The 14,340-nt window shown below is 43.5% G+C and overlaps 1 long non-coding RNA gene across 2 annotated transcripts in view; it reads left to right on the top strand.

The window, feature by feature from the left end:
* The first annotated feature begins 539 nt into the window (after window positions 1–539).
* The window catches only part of LOC110124728 (uncharacterized), a 41,650-nt gene continuing 27,849 nt past the window's right edge, over window positions 540–14,340 (top strand). For both annotated transcript variants that reach the window (XR_002309865.2, XR_002309867.2), the window contains exons 1-2: window positions 540–805; window positions 8,788–8,854. This is a non-coding gene — a long non-coding RNA (uncharacterized lncRNA). The remainder of the gene's footprint in view (window positions 806–8,787; window positions 8,855–14,340) is intronic.

The raw sequence follows: 14,340 nt of genomic DNA, 5'->3' as shown, positions 1-14,340 counted from the left end.
CTTGCTGGAGGCCGACCCACAGGACAGAAACCCCCACCCCCACACAGCCAGGGAAGGGACATGAAGCTACCCGGGTGGGATCAGAGTGGTGGCCTGGGTTGGCCTGCGCGGGGGCTCCATTTCAGTGTGAATGTCCAAAGTTAAATGGATTCAGCAGGTCAGCTGGCAAGGAGCGCTATGTCCAATGAACTGAGAGGCAGGCAGGTTCTGCACTTCTCGCACTGACCATACGGTGGTGCTGAACTCGCCTCTTTAACCCACACACCACTTGAAAGGTCCACCTCATGCATGTCCCACGTACATCATGCACGTTCCACTTCGTGCACGTTCATGTGATCCACGTGACCCACGTTTCGCATCATGCACGATTTACATCATGCACGTTTGCGTCACGCACATTTTATATCACTCACGTTAACGCCATGCACTTTCACGTCGCACACGTTTTACGTCATATGTGCATCCGTCGCACGTACGTCACGCACGTTTACGTCACGCACGTTCGCATTGCACACATTTTACATCACGCATGCTTTGAGTCATGCACGTTCACGTCATACACGTTGCGTCAAGCACGTTTTACGTCATGCACGTTCTACATGTAGCGGGCTCTGAGGGCTGCTGACAAGCTGTGTCTCGTCAGCCAGCGCAGGTCTTCGGCTGAACTGCCCCACGCAGCGTCTCTGCAGTTGGGAGCTCAGTCTCCTTACTGCTTGCTGGATTTGGCTTCAGGACAACACAAGGCTGCGTCCACGCTCACAGGAGCTGGGTTTCCTGCTCATCCAGGTGATCCCGGGAGGACAAGGTGAGGAGGAAGTGGGGAGAAGCTTCCTGTGAGCGACTGACAGCTGAAGGTGTCTCTTCAGAGGATGCGGGAAGGGTATGGTGTGGAAAGCTGGGTTTTTACTCAGTTCTCTGTGGGTGTAGAGGGCTTGTGGCACATGGTGTCAGGCCTGCCTGCGCTGTTTGTGGTGGAGCTGCCGTGCTGTCTTCCCCACGGGCTGCACTGGTTCACCCGATTCCTTTATGACAGAATACTGAGTGGTTTGTGGACCACTTTGTTTATCCGCTTACACGCGGTGGACGTTTGCATTGTTACTTCTGGCCGTTGTGAACAGAGTCGCTATTAGAACGTGTGTGTGCTGTGTTCAGTTCTTTAGGTTCTTGTCCTGGCAGCCTGAGCGCGGGTTGGAAAAGAATTTCCAGATGCAGAGCATTTCAGAAGGGACCGAGTGTATTAAGATTGAGGAACAGAGATGATGTGGACGCTGCAGATTCAGCCAGTGGGGGAGAGACCGCGGGGTGCTGTTGTAACAGGGGCAGCTCCAGGGGGAGCTAGAGCTTTTTCTGGGTTAGTAGACATTTATTACAGCCTGGGGACAAAATTTCTGCTCAAACGGTGGCATTTTAGGGAATTGGGTAGGGCGCTGTAGAGTGAGCCCCGGGATGGGCATTTTGCCTTATTTGGGGATCAGGGAGCTGGTGAGTAAGAATCGGGGGCAGTTACAGTGGGACTCAGGCGGTTCCGCGATGACCTTAGTTCTGGACTTCGTATCTGTGGTCTTGGTGCAAGGCCTCCCACCTGTGCCCTTGGGTCAGGATTCCACAGGTTTCTCTCTAGGAGGGTTCAGTTCAGTCGCTCAGTCATGTCCGAATCTTTGTGACCCCATTAATTGCAGCACGCCAGGCCTCGCTGTCCATCACCAACTCCCAGAGTTTACTCACACTTGTGTCCATCAAGTCAGTGATGCCATCCAGCCATCTCGTCCTCCGTTGTCCCCTTCTCCTCCTGTCCCCAATCCCTCCCAGCATCCGGGTCTTTTCCAATGAGTCAACTCTTCGCATGAGGTGGCCAAAGTATTGGAGTTTCAGCCTCAGCATCAGTCCTTCCAATGAACACCCAGGACTAGTTGTAGTAAATATCGGGGCTTCCCCGGTGGCTCAGTGCTAAAGAACCCGCCTTCTAATGCAGGAGACACAGGAGACCGGGATTCAATCCCTGGGTCGGGAAGATTCCCTGGAGGAGGAAATGGCAACCCTCTCCAGTATTTTTGCAGAAAGAATCCCATGGACACAGGAACCTGGTGGGCTACAGTCCATGGGGTCTCAAAGAGTCAGACATGACTGAGCGACTGAGCAACAACAACTTAGTAAACATAGGTTGCACCGTTTTCCCACAAGTAATGTTTAAAGGTTCCAACTTCTGTGCATTGTTGCCAATATTGGTTATCTTTAACTTTCTTGATTTTGAGTTGAGTGTGGAAGAAGTTATTGAATTGTGTTTTTTTGTTTTATTTTTTAGGTAAAAAATTTTATTTTTTTATTGTGGTAAAAAGTTAATAAAATTTTCCATGTTAAGCATTTTTCTTTTTCAAATTGAAATATACTTCCTTTACAATATTGTGTTAGTTTCTGCTGTACAATGAAGTGAATCAGCTACATGTATATGTATATCTCCTCCCTCTTGAGCCTCCCTTACACCCTCTCATCCCACCCCTCTAGGTTGCATTGTATTTTTTAACTTGCATTTCCATCCTGTCTTCATCTGCTTGGTGTCCACATACATGTCTTGTGTGAAGGAAGGTCTATTGAAGTCTTGTTGGTTGTTGTTGATAAGTCATAAAAGTTTTTACTATACCCTGGATACATCATTTACTTAAAATTTCTTTAAAATGTTCTATCGGAGTATAGTTGATGTGACAATGTTGCATTAGTTTCAGGTGTACAGTAAAGTGATTCAGTTCTACATAAATATGTATCTTTTCTTTTTTGAACATGTTTCCCATTTAGGTTATTACAGAATATTGAATAGAGTTCCCTGTACTGTAGTGTAGGTCTTTGTTGGTTATCTATCATTATTTTAAATACAGCAATGTGTATTTGTCCATCCCAAACTCCTAATCTATCCCTCTCCCACTCATGTCCCCTGGAAATCGTAAATTCGTTCTCCAAGTCTGTAAGTCTGTTTCTGTTAGGAAAACAGGTTCACCTGTACCCTTGGTATGTCTACGTCTGTCCTCACCTGGTTCCCCCTTCACATCGCCAATTACAGGAATTGAATGTTTGCTCAGCCACCCCTCCAACATCTCAGTGGCCAATACTCACATTTCGCTGAAACCCAAAGGCAGATCAGTCAGTTCAGTCAAGTCCAACTCTCTTTGACCCCATGGACTGCAGCACACCAGGTTTCCCTGTCCATCACCAGTTCCCGGAGCTTGCTCCTACTTAACAGCCGTCAAGTCAGTGATGTCATCCAACCATCTCATCCTCTGTCATCCCCTTCTCCTGCCTCAGTCTTTCCCAGCATCAGGGTCTTTTCCAGTGAGTCAGTTCTTTGCATCAGGTGGCCAAAGTATTGGAGCTTCAGCGTCAGCATCAATCCTTCCAATGAATATTCAGGACTGATTTCCTTTAGGATTGACTGGTTTGATCTCCTTGATGTCTAGGGGACTCTCAAGAGTCTTGTCCAACACCACAGTTCAAAAGCATCAATTCTTCAGTGGTCAGCTTTCTTTGTGATCCAGCTCTCATATCCATACATGACTGCTGGAAAAACCATAGCTTTGACTAGACAGACCTTTGTCAGTACAGTAATGTCTCTGCTTTTTAATATGCTGTCAAGGTTTGTCATAGATTTTTTTTTCAAGGAACATGCATCTTTTGATTTCATGGCTGCAGTCACCATCTGCAGTGATTTTGGAGCCCAAGAAGATGAAAGTCTGTCACAGTTTCCATTGTTTCCCCATCTATTTGCCATGAAGTGATGGGACCAGATGCCATGATTTTAGTATTTTGAATGTTCAGTTTTAAGCCAGCAAATGCTGTATGTTTTGGAGTCTTAATTTCTCATTAAATTTTGCATTTAAAGAGCCATCTCATTTAGCATCCTGCTTTCCATTCCTGTAGATCCAATAGTTGTTCAGTTTCAAAAATGTAAATAAACATGTATGTTGTGAAATGATGACCACATTCAAGCTAATTAACACATCAAGCTAATTAACACATTACAGGAATTGAATGTCACTTGTTTGGAAGGAAGGAAGTCATGTCACTTGTTTGCATGTTTGTTTGTTTTTTTTTTTTTGCTGGTGAGAACACTTCAAATACACTTTCCTAGCAAAGTACAATATACTCTATAACTGTTTCACCATGCTGTACTTAGATCTCTACAATTTCTTCATCCTGCAGAACTGAATTTTTGTATCATTTGAACAACATTCCCCATCTCCCTCACAGAAAGTTCTTGACAATCACTATTCTGTCCTATTTTGTGATTCGGACTTTAGTAGTTTCCACATATAATTGAGATAATACAGTGTTTTCCTTTCTCTGTTGGCTTATTTCACTTAGCATAGTGCCCTTCAGGTTCATTCATGTTGTCCAAATGGAAGGATGTTCTTTTATAATGCTGAATAGTATTCATTCATATATATCACATTTTTAAATCTGTTTATGCTAGACACCAGGGCAACAATGGTGAGATAGCACCTCAGATTTCTAGATGCTTACATAAAAATGTATATTTACATAAACAGTGATAAAAGAATTGAAATTACCCTATATTGCTGGTGGGAGTATAAAAAATATAGCCAGATAGGAAAACTAATTGGCTTTTACTTATAAAACTTTATCCATTTAGGAAAAAAAAAGTAAACATAAAACAATGAAAATTCTGAACTTCTAAGATACCTCTTCTCTCTGAATTCCTCTAGCCGTCTATGGTTAGCATCTATTGTATGCAAATACTGTTTTTAAGTCAAAGATAAGGAAACAGGTGAATCTCAGGGTTATTCTGAGACGCCCAGTGCCCAAATCCCAGGGTGTTATGAAGAGAAACTCCAGTAATATATTAGGGGCTTCTCTGGTGGTGCTAGTGGTAAAGAATCTGCCTGCCAATGCAGGAAACACAGGAGATGAGGGCTTGATCCCAGGGTCAGAAAGATCCCCTGGAGAAGGAAATAGCAACCCACTCCAGTATTCTTGCCTGGGAAGTCCCATGGGCAGAGGAGCCTGGCGGAGTAGTCTTATGGAGGCGGAAGAATCGGACACAACTGAGCTGCTGTGCACACAGTATTAAACAGTGCACAGTAACCTGTTTTCAAACACATAGCAGATGCTCAGTAATTGTTGTTGTGCTAACTGTATACATATGGTGTCCAATTAGAGACTCATGTTACAGCCTTTATCAGCCTTCTATAAACTGTAAAATGCCAGCCGAACATGTAATCTTTCAAGGCCACGATGGTGGTCCTTAGTGGAGCTCACAGTAGTTGTGTCGAGATAAGGGAGTTGGTATGAGGGGTTCAGGTGTGTTCTGCCCGCTTGCCTGTGTGCAGTGACACTAAAAACGGGTCTGGGGGCTGCATCGGCACAAAGAAGAAACTGGATAAAAATGCCAGATCATGGGTCCCTCCCCGGAACTGCAGAGTCAGTTTCCTCCACAAGTCCTGGAATGGTTTGTCTGCATGTTTAAATTTGAGAGGAAACATTTACGTAAGTGCTTATCCCTCTAGGCTTACAATGAAGAAGATGATGTGGTGAGATTTAATAACTGTAACCTGTGTCCCCTCTCACAGATCCTGTTGGCCTGGGCGGGAGGTTGTTTTTCTGAAATGAAGTAGAGTTGATCGTCGGTATTGTATTTGATTCAGGTGTGCAGTGTCGTTTCAATTGAACATAATTTACACAAATTACAAGTGAATTTGTTTTAATTAGCTGCTCTGGGCAGTTCCGGGGTGAAACCAGGGTTACTCAAGAGGGCTCTCAGATATTTTTGTGATGAATTGAGTTCAGTCTTTAGTTGAAGAAAAGGTAATAGTCTGTGTGGGCTTTCCAGGTGGCTCAGTAGTAGAGAATCCGCCTGTTAGTGCAGGATACGTGGTCAATCCCTGGGTGGGGGAGATCCTCTAGAGAAGGAAATTCAACCCACTCCAGTATTCTTGCCTGGAGAATCCCATGGACAGAGGAGCCTGGCGGGCTACATTCCATTCCATGGGGTCAGCAAGAGTTGGACACGACAACAACAGTAGTCTGTGTGGGCGGGTCTGGTCCATGCAGCCCACACTCCCCTCTGATGCCGCAGGGTGAGTGGTCCAGTGTGTGTAAACAGGGCAGGAGAAAATCGTGTTCTGGTCTCCATGGAGGTACTTGTGTTGTCCTGACTCTGTCAGGTGGCTGTTCCTGCACTTCAAGGTCTTTCTGCCTCACGTGAATAGGCTGTGCTGATGCCGTTAGAAATACACAGGTGTGATTTCTCTACGTAGTATTGCTAGAGAAAGAAACTTCGAAGTGGAGGAGGAAGAGGAAGAAACGCCAGGGTCTCCCGTAAGTATTGTGACCCAGGTTGGTGGCTCTGTTACCTTTTATTGCAGAAACCCCGTGTGTTTAGAACTTGCAAACACTTCTGTAAATCCAGTGTGTCTGCCCATCAGATTTGTTTTTAGTACTTTTCTTCCTAGTGCTAGCCAAGGGTAGATCTTTTCAACATTTCTCCTTCATCCACCACATTCTCTCCATCGTCTCCAACCAGGCTCCCTATATGACATGAAGGATTCCTGCTATGATGTGCAAATGTTAAAACTGTTCCCTTTTTGGTACTGATGAACCTATTTTCAGGGCAGGAATAGGGACGCAGATGTAGAGAACGGACGTGTGGACGTGGGGGAAGGAGAGGATGTGACGAATTGGGAAATTACCATTGACATGTGTGTGTGTGTGTGTATACAGAATTGTTCAGTTACTAAGTCACGTCCAACTTTTTGGGATCCCACGGGCCACAGCTCTCCTGGTTTCCCTTTCCTTCACCATCTCCCAGAGTTTTCTCAGATGCTCAAATATGTGTGTGTGTTTTATGTATATATAGCTGCTTCACATTGTTGTACATCTGCTGCTGCTGCCAAGTCACTTCAGTCGTGTCCGACTCTGCGCAACCCCATAGATGGCAGCCCACCAGGCTCTGCTGTCCCTGGGATTCTCCAGGCAAGAACACTGGAGTGGATTGCCATTTCCTTCTCCAATGCGTGAAAGCGAAAAGTGAAAGTGAAGTCACTCAGTCATGTCTGACTCCTAGCGACCCCATGGACTGCATCCTACCAGGCTCCATGGGATTTTCCAGGCAAGAGAACTGGAGTGGGATGCCATTGCCTGCTCCATGTTGTACACCAGAAACTAACAAAACATTGTAAAACAATTAGACTCCATCGATGCTTTTGAACTGTGGTGTTGGAGAAGACTCTTGAGAGTCCCTTGGACTGCAAGGAGATCGAACCAGTCCATCCTAAAGGAGATCAGTCCTGGGTGTTCATTGGAAGGACTGATGATGAAGCTGAAGCTCCAGTACTTTGGCCACCTCATGCGAAGAGTTGACTCATTGGAAAAGACCCTGATGCTGGGACAGATTAGGGGCAGGAGGAAAAGGGGACGACAGAGGATGAGATGTTTGGATGACATCACTGACTCGATGGAGATGGGTTTGAGTAAACTCCAGGAGTTGGTGATGGACAGGGAGGCCTGGCTTGCTGTGATTCATGGGGTCACAAAGAGTCGGACATGACTGAGTGACTGAACTGACTGACCCCCAGAAAAAAGAGTAACAGATTATAAAATTTCTTTTTCAAAAAAGTTCCCTTTTTGTCTTTCAAATCAACGTGGGAATGTGTTGATATACAAAATTCCCACCGAATGTGCGGTTGGGTCCTGGGATGTCACTGACGAAGGACAGTATGTAGTTTATTTAGGTTCTGTCTGGAGGCAGCATGGGTCTGTGTAGACAAGAATTATGAAAATGCACCAATAAAACAGATGGCTGTGCTGTCCAGAACCCAGAGTTCTGAAAAAGAAACAGAGCTCTCAGTTGCCTCTGAGATTTACTATTTAAAATACACAAGAGTACAGGATACAAGAGTTAATATGTGGCTTTAAATGTGCTTAATCCTGATCTCATGACTAGATTAATGCGTTTTTAAAATCTGTTTTTTGTTTGCTTGCTTTTTTGTAAAACCAACACAGCAGTGATGAGCCCTGCATACATGGGGCAGGTGATATCAATTTGTCCCATCATAGCTGATGTTCATTTTGTTCATTTGGCTCAGAAGCCTGTCTGCCAGATTCCTCGAAAAGCTAAGAATTTTACAATTATTGTTAACAGAGTGCCGGTGGGATTTACTGAGAGATGCGCATGAACCATTGAGTTTAATCTGAAAAGTCCCCCATCTAGTTCATGTCCTTTTACCAGTAGGTTGCTGTGGAAAATGACACCTCTCGGTTTTCTTCAGTCTTTTGTCAGTAAACGTTCTGTAAATTTCTTATTCGACAGTCATGTCACAGTTTTTCTCCTCTTTATTACGTTTTGTATCTTCAAGAAAAGAAAACATGAGTCCTACAGTATATGTTCAGGTATCTTAAAATGCCATAATACAAAAGAAAAATGAGATCATTTCAAGGAACTAGGGGTTTATGGATGCAAAGAAAATCTTTACAATGTTTCATCTCATCCTTCTCATCTCTTGAGTTGACCTCATCCTTCACTCTAGATCATTCTAGAGACTCATAAAATACTGTTGCCCATATCTTAAAGTCAAATAGTCATTCCTTAATTTGATAGAGTTCCTTATTTTTGGAAGTAGAGTTAAGGATCTGTGAATTAGAAATGCTTCCTGAGTATTTTAAAGTATCTGTCAGGGAATGGTATTTGGTGGAATAATTTTCTGTGTCTTCTCTTCTGTGAACACAATACAGGGTTGGAAATTGTAGAATCCCTAGGGTGATTCCTGCTCCATTTTTTAATAGGTCTCGAAGTATGGAAGTTGAACCTGATCACCTTTTTTGAGCAAAGGAGACAGCAGTCATCACTCAGGTAGGTGGGAATGAATGAAGCACATGGCACAGGTGTGAGTTCAAAGAGGGGGAAGGAAGCTTAGTTTTTAAATGAGGGCTGGGAAGCTCTGCTTCAGTGGAAATTACTTTGAGAATTTATTTATCAAGGTTGACATCTCCTGTGTCTCAGAGGTGCATCTTCTGAAAAGGATGAGCAGGGAGTAGGGGTGGAGCCATGGCAGGGCTTTGTTGTTGTTTTAAATATTATCTGAACTGACATTAGCTATTGGAGCCTGATATTAGAAGAGGGTCTGTTCTGTGTGGGGCTGCTGAAGCAGTTTAAGCCGTGCTATCAGAGGTTGATGAGTGCCTCTTGTGTTTATGTTTCTTGGGTGGTTCTGGTGGCCACTCGCTGATCCAAGCTGCTCTTGGGTCGTGTGCTGCACCATTAGAGGACCTGGGTTCAGGTCCTCGTGAGTCTCTCCTGTGTTCCATTTGTGCTTGTGTGAAGTTCTGGGCTGAAGGAAAAGACGGAAAGGGGAAGGTTGTCAAAACCCCGAGGGGTAAGGACAGGGGAAGGAGGGAGAACTGGTCTGTGCTACAGTTGTGGTGCCAGCTCCCAGCTTGCCTGACCTTGGAACTTAGGTGAGTGGGCGTCATTGCAATGGGATTTGAACCTGGTGGTCTGGAGTCCAGGGATGGTGGAGGGAGAAGCCAGGGGCTGTGGGTGCTGGCCCTGGGAGGGGCTGGTGTAGGTGGACAATCCTGTGTGCAGTGCTCAGTGTGCGGAGGGGTCTCTGATAGGAAGGCTGGGTAGTGTTCTTACCAGGGTGAGGTCTGCTCAGGCGAGGGCACAGTTGGGTTGTGTGTTAACGTCCCAAGTGAGTGGGAGTGGGGAGAAGTGGGGAGAGCTGTTCATTGAGGCCTCAGGCCACGCTGCACCTGGATGAGGTGTTTATAGATAAAGACACTTCTCAAAGTAGAAGGTGACTGTGTGGTGTTCAAAGCTACACTTAACACATGTTCAAGTTTCCAAGAGTTAATTCCAGTTCTCACAGCTTCAGATCAAAGGTAGTTTTGGAGCACTTCGTCTGCAGGGGTTGGGGGAGAAGTTTTCTAGAGGACACCACATCAAAGCAAGGATGATACTTGATGGTATCTTAACCAGAAAGCTTGGTTTTGGAAAGCCTGGTTGGCTGTGTGTTGGTTGATCTTAATTTATATTCTCAGATTAAAATGCCTTGACTCCAGATTAAGTTTGCTTAAATAGGTTCCCAAACCATTAGTCATTAATGCGTGCATGCTAAGTCGCTTCAGTCGAGTCCGACTCTTTGCAACTCCATGGACCAGAGCCCACCAGGCTCCTCTGTCCATGGGATTCTCCAGGCAAGAGTACTGGGGTGGGTTGCCATGCCCTCAACCAGGGGTTTTTCCTGACCTAGGTATCAAACCCAAGTCTCTTGTCTCCTGCATTGGCAGGCAGGTTCTTTACCACTAGTGCTACCTGGGAAGCCCAACCTCAGCCTAATGACCTCCTTGTTTAATTACTTTAACACTGGAAATGCAGTAGGGGGGATATTATACTATTTATCCATCTGCAAGGCAAGTCAGCAATTGTTCGATTAGTGTAGAAGTGTAGTCACGTGAGAGCAACAGTTTCATGCCCCAGACCACCAGGTAATCCACATGTGTACAGATTAAAGATCCATAGTCTGTGATAGCAGGAGAAGAGCACATGCAAACATGGAAATGCATCACTAGGAAATGTTTCTGTACAGTCATTTTATTCATATGTACCATGGAATATGATATGATGTCTGTTGGAATGCAAGAGATCCGTTTCTGCTGGTGTGGAAAATATCACCTTCCTATATCATTGGTTAAAGACGGCAATTTGATTGATAGAAAGTTTGATTTAACAATATGTATGTCAATATTGAACCATGTACATAATATTTTGGGCTTCCCTGGTGGCTCTGCAGTAAAGAATCCACCTGCCAATGCAGGAGATGTGGGTCCAATCCCTGGGTTGGGAAGATCCCCCGGAGGAGGAAATGGCAACCCACTCCAGTATTCTTGCCTGGAGAATCCCATGGACAGAGGAGCCTGACAGGCTACAGTCCATAGGGTCACAAAGAGTCAGGCATGACTTAGCGACTGAACAACAGCAACATAATATTTTAGTGTTTGTGTATGTGTGCGTGTGTAATATATAAGTTCAAATGTAGTTTAAATGACACATTTCATACAAGGAGGATATACTTGGAACTGAGGATGTTACATCTGGAAATAAAACTTTAATTGCCTCCAGAGGTGGTTGATAAGTGGGCATTTTTACTTGACTTTTATTGTTTAAATATTTAATAATTTTGTCTTTTATAATGTTTATTATTTTATAATTTGATCCTATATGTAGTAGTTTTTTTTAATCACTGCCATAAAATAAGACCACATATTTAGCAGTTTAAAAAAATTTCTACAGTTCATAAGTTAGAAATCCTGCTGTTTTGGCTGCACTTGCTGTTTAGCGTTTTTCAAGGTCAAAACTCAGGGTGTCATAAGGCCTAGGTTCTTATCTGAAGCTTTCAGAGGACAGTCCATTGCCAGGACCGTTCAGGTGCTAGGCAGAGCCCATTACATCCTGATGGCTTCCTCATGCTCACGTCTTACATCCTGCATCCCTAAAAGAGAAGAAATATAGTGTGTCATTGTTTTACTCTTTTTTTTCTCAAATCCTTTACTGTATATTCAGTTGAAGGGATGGTCACAAGGATTTTAGGTGAATAAGGTAATTTGTTATGTAGGTATGTAATTTGTCTTAAGGACTCAAATTAGAAACTGTTCACTATTGGGTTATGATTTGAATGCAAATCATGGAATTAGTGAAGAGGAGAAAAAAATGAGTGCCCCTCACACCGCCTCTGCAACTGCCATCACCTCACCTCCATCCCTCTCCTCCGTCATTCTCTATTCCTCAGTGTGCCCTCAATACCTTCACCTGCGTGATGTTTATCTCTAGAAATAATTCTTTCCCACCTAGGCTTCTTTATTGCTCTCCCACATCCATCCTGTGAATTTTAGACCTCCATCCCATTGAAACCCCCATCCCCCTGATTCCAGAGCTCTAAGCCCAGCCCTCCTCCATTCCAAACCCTTCATCCTTCATGTCTTCTTTTTCCCTTGCCCTCTATTCTCCCCACACTCCGATGACTTCCACCCATTTCTCGCATTCTACTGTATGTCCAGTGCTCAGTGCTCCAGTCATCAGGTATCAAGGTTTTGTCGTGACCCTGCATCCATTTCCCCCAACCCTATCATTCCTGACTGCAGGTTTCCTCTGCAAGCCTTTGGTACAGTTTGAGAAGAATAGGTGTTAATTATTCTGGAAATGCTTGTTATAATTCATCTGTGAAGCTGTCTGCTCCTAGACTTTGATTTGTTGGAAGTTTTTTATTTTTAAATTTTACATTGGTGAATAGTTGATTTTACAGTGTCATATTGGTTTCAGGTGGACATCAAAGTTCTTCAGTTATATATATACAGATATCTATTCTTCTTAAGATTATTTTCCTATGTAGATTATTACAGAATTTTGGATAGAGTTCCCTGGGCTATACAGTAAGTCCTTCTTGATTATCTATTCTACATGCACTAGTATGTGTATGTTAATTCCAAACTCCTAAATTATCCCTTCCCCTAGCCTTTCACCTTTGGTAACTATGTTTTCAATTATCTGTAAGTCTATTTATGTTTTGTAAATGTGTTCATTTGTGTCATTTTTCAGATTCCACATGTAAGTGATATGATATGATATTTGTCTTTTTCCCTCTGACATATTTAGTGTGACAAACTCTTGACCTGTATGCAGGTCAAGAAGCAACAGTTAGAACTGGACATGGAACAACAGACTGGTTCCAAATTGGGAAAGGAGTATGTCAAGGCTGTATATTGTCACCCTGCTTATTTAACTTATGTGCAGAGGACATCATGAGAAATGCTGGACTGGATGAAGTACAAGCTGGAATCAAGATTGCCAGGAGAAATATCAATAGCCTCAGATATGCAGATGACACCACACTTATGGCAGAAAGCAAAAAAGAAATAAAGAGCCTCTTGAAGAAAGTGAAGGAGGAGAGTGAAAAAGTTGGCTTAAAACTCAACATTCAGAAAATTAAGATCTTGGCATCCGGTCCCATCACTTCATGGCCAATAGATGGGGAAACAATGGAAACAGTGAGAGACTTTATTTTTTTGTGCTCCAAAATCACTGCAGATGGTGACTGCAGCCATGAAATTAAAAGACGCTGCTCCTTGGAAGAAAAGTTATGACCAACCTAGATAGCGTATTAAAAAGCAGAGACATTACTTTGTCAACAAAGGTTCATCTAGTGAAAGCTATGGTTTTTCCAGTAGTCATGTATGGATCTGAGAGTTGGACTATAAAGAAAGCTGAGCACTGAAGAATTGATGCTTTTGAACTGTGGTGTTGGAGAAGACTCTTCAGAATCCCTTGGACTGCAAGAAGATCCAACCAGTCCACCCTAAAGAAAATCAGTCCTGAATATTCATTGGAAGGACTGTTGCTGAAGCTGAATACTTTGGCCACCTGATGCAAAGAACTGACTCATTTGAAAAGACCTTGATGCTGGGAAAGATTGAAGGCAGGAGGAGAAGGGGGCGATAGAGGATGACATGGTTGGATGGCATCATTGACTCAGTGGCCATGAGTTTGAGTAAGCTCTGGGAGTTGGTGATGGACAGGGGAGCCTGGTGTGCTGCATGCAGTCCATGAGGTTGCCAAGAGTCAGAGACAACCGAGCAACTGAACTGAACTGATGACAAACTCTGAGTTCATTCATGTTACTGCAAGTGGCATGATTTTATTCTTTTTATGGCTGAGTAATATTCCATTGTATATATGTATCACATTTTCTTTATCCATTCGTCAGTGGACACTTAGGTTGCTTCCATGTCCTGACTATCGTAAATAGTACTGAAGTAGACATTGGGGGTGCATGTGTCTTTTTAAATTACAGTTTTCTTCAGATACATGCCTAGGAGTGAGTTTGATGGTTCATATGGTAGCTCTATTTTTAGTTTTTTAAAGAATGTTCCTACTGTTCTCCATAGTGGCTGCACCAGTTTACTTTCCTATCAGTGGTGTAGGAGGGTTCCCATTACTCCACACTGTCTCTAGTGTTTATTGTTTGTAGACTTTTTGATGATGGCCTTTCTGATTGGTGTGAAGTGATAATTCATTGCAGTTTTGACTTGCATTTCTCTCATAATTAGTGATGCTAAGCATTTTTTCATGTGCCTCTTAGCCATCTGTATGTCTTCCTTGGAGAAATGTCTATTTAGGTCTTCTACCCATGTTGTGATTGGGTGGTGGTTGGTTTGTTTTTGTTTTGTTTTTTTTTTTTGAGCTGCATGAGCTATTTGTATATTTTGGAGGTTAATCCCTTATCAGTTGCTTCATTTGTAAATATTTTCTCCCATTCTGGGTTTTCTTTTCATCCTGTTTAT

The sequence above is a fragment of the Odocoileus virginianus genome, chromosome 16 (assembly GCF_023699985.2).
Source record: "Odocoileus virginianus isolate 20LAN1187 ecotype Illinois chromosome 16, Ovbor_1.2, whole genome shotgun sequence".
NCBI lineage: Eukaryota > Metazoa > Chordata > Mammalia > Artiodactyla > Cervidae > Odocoileus > Odocoileus virginianus.
This window is presented reverse-complemented; position numbering and strand designations above follow the sequence as displayed.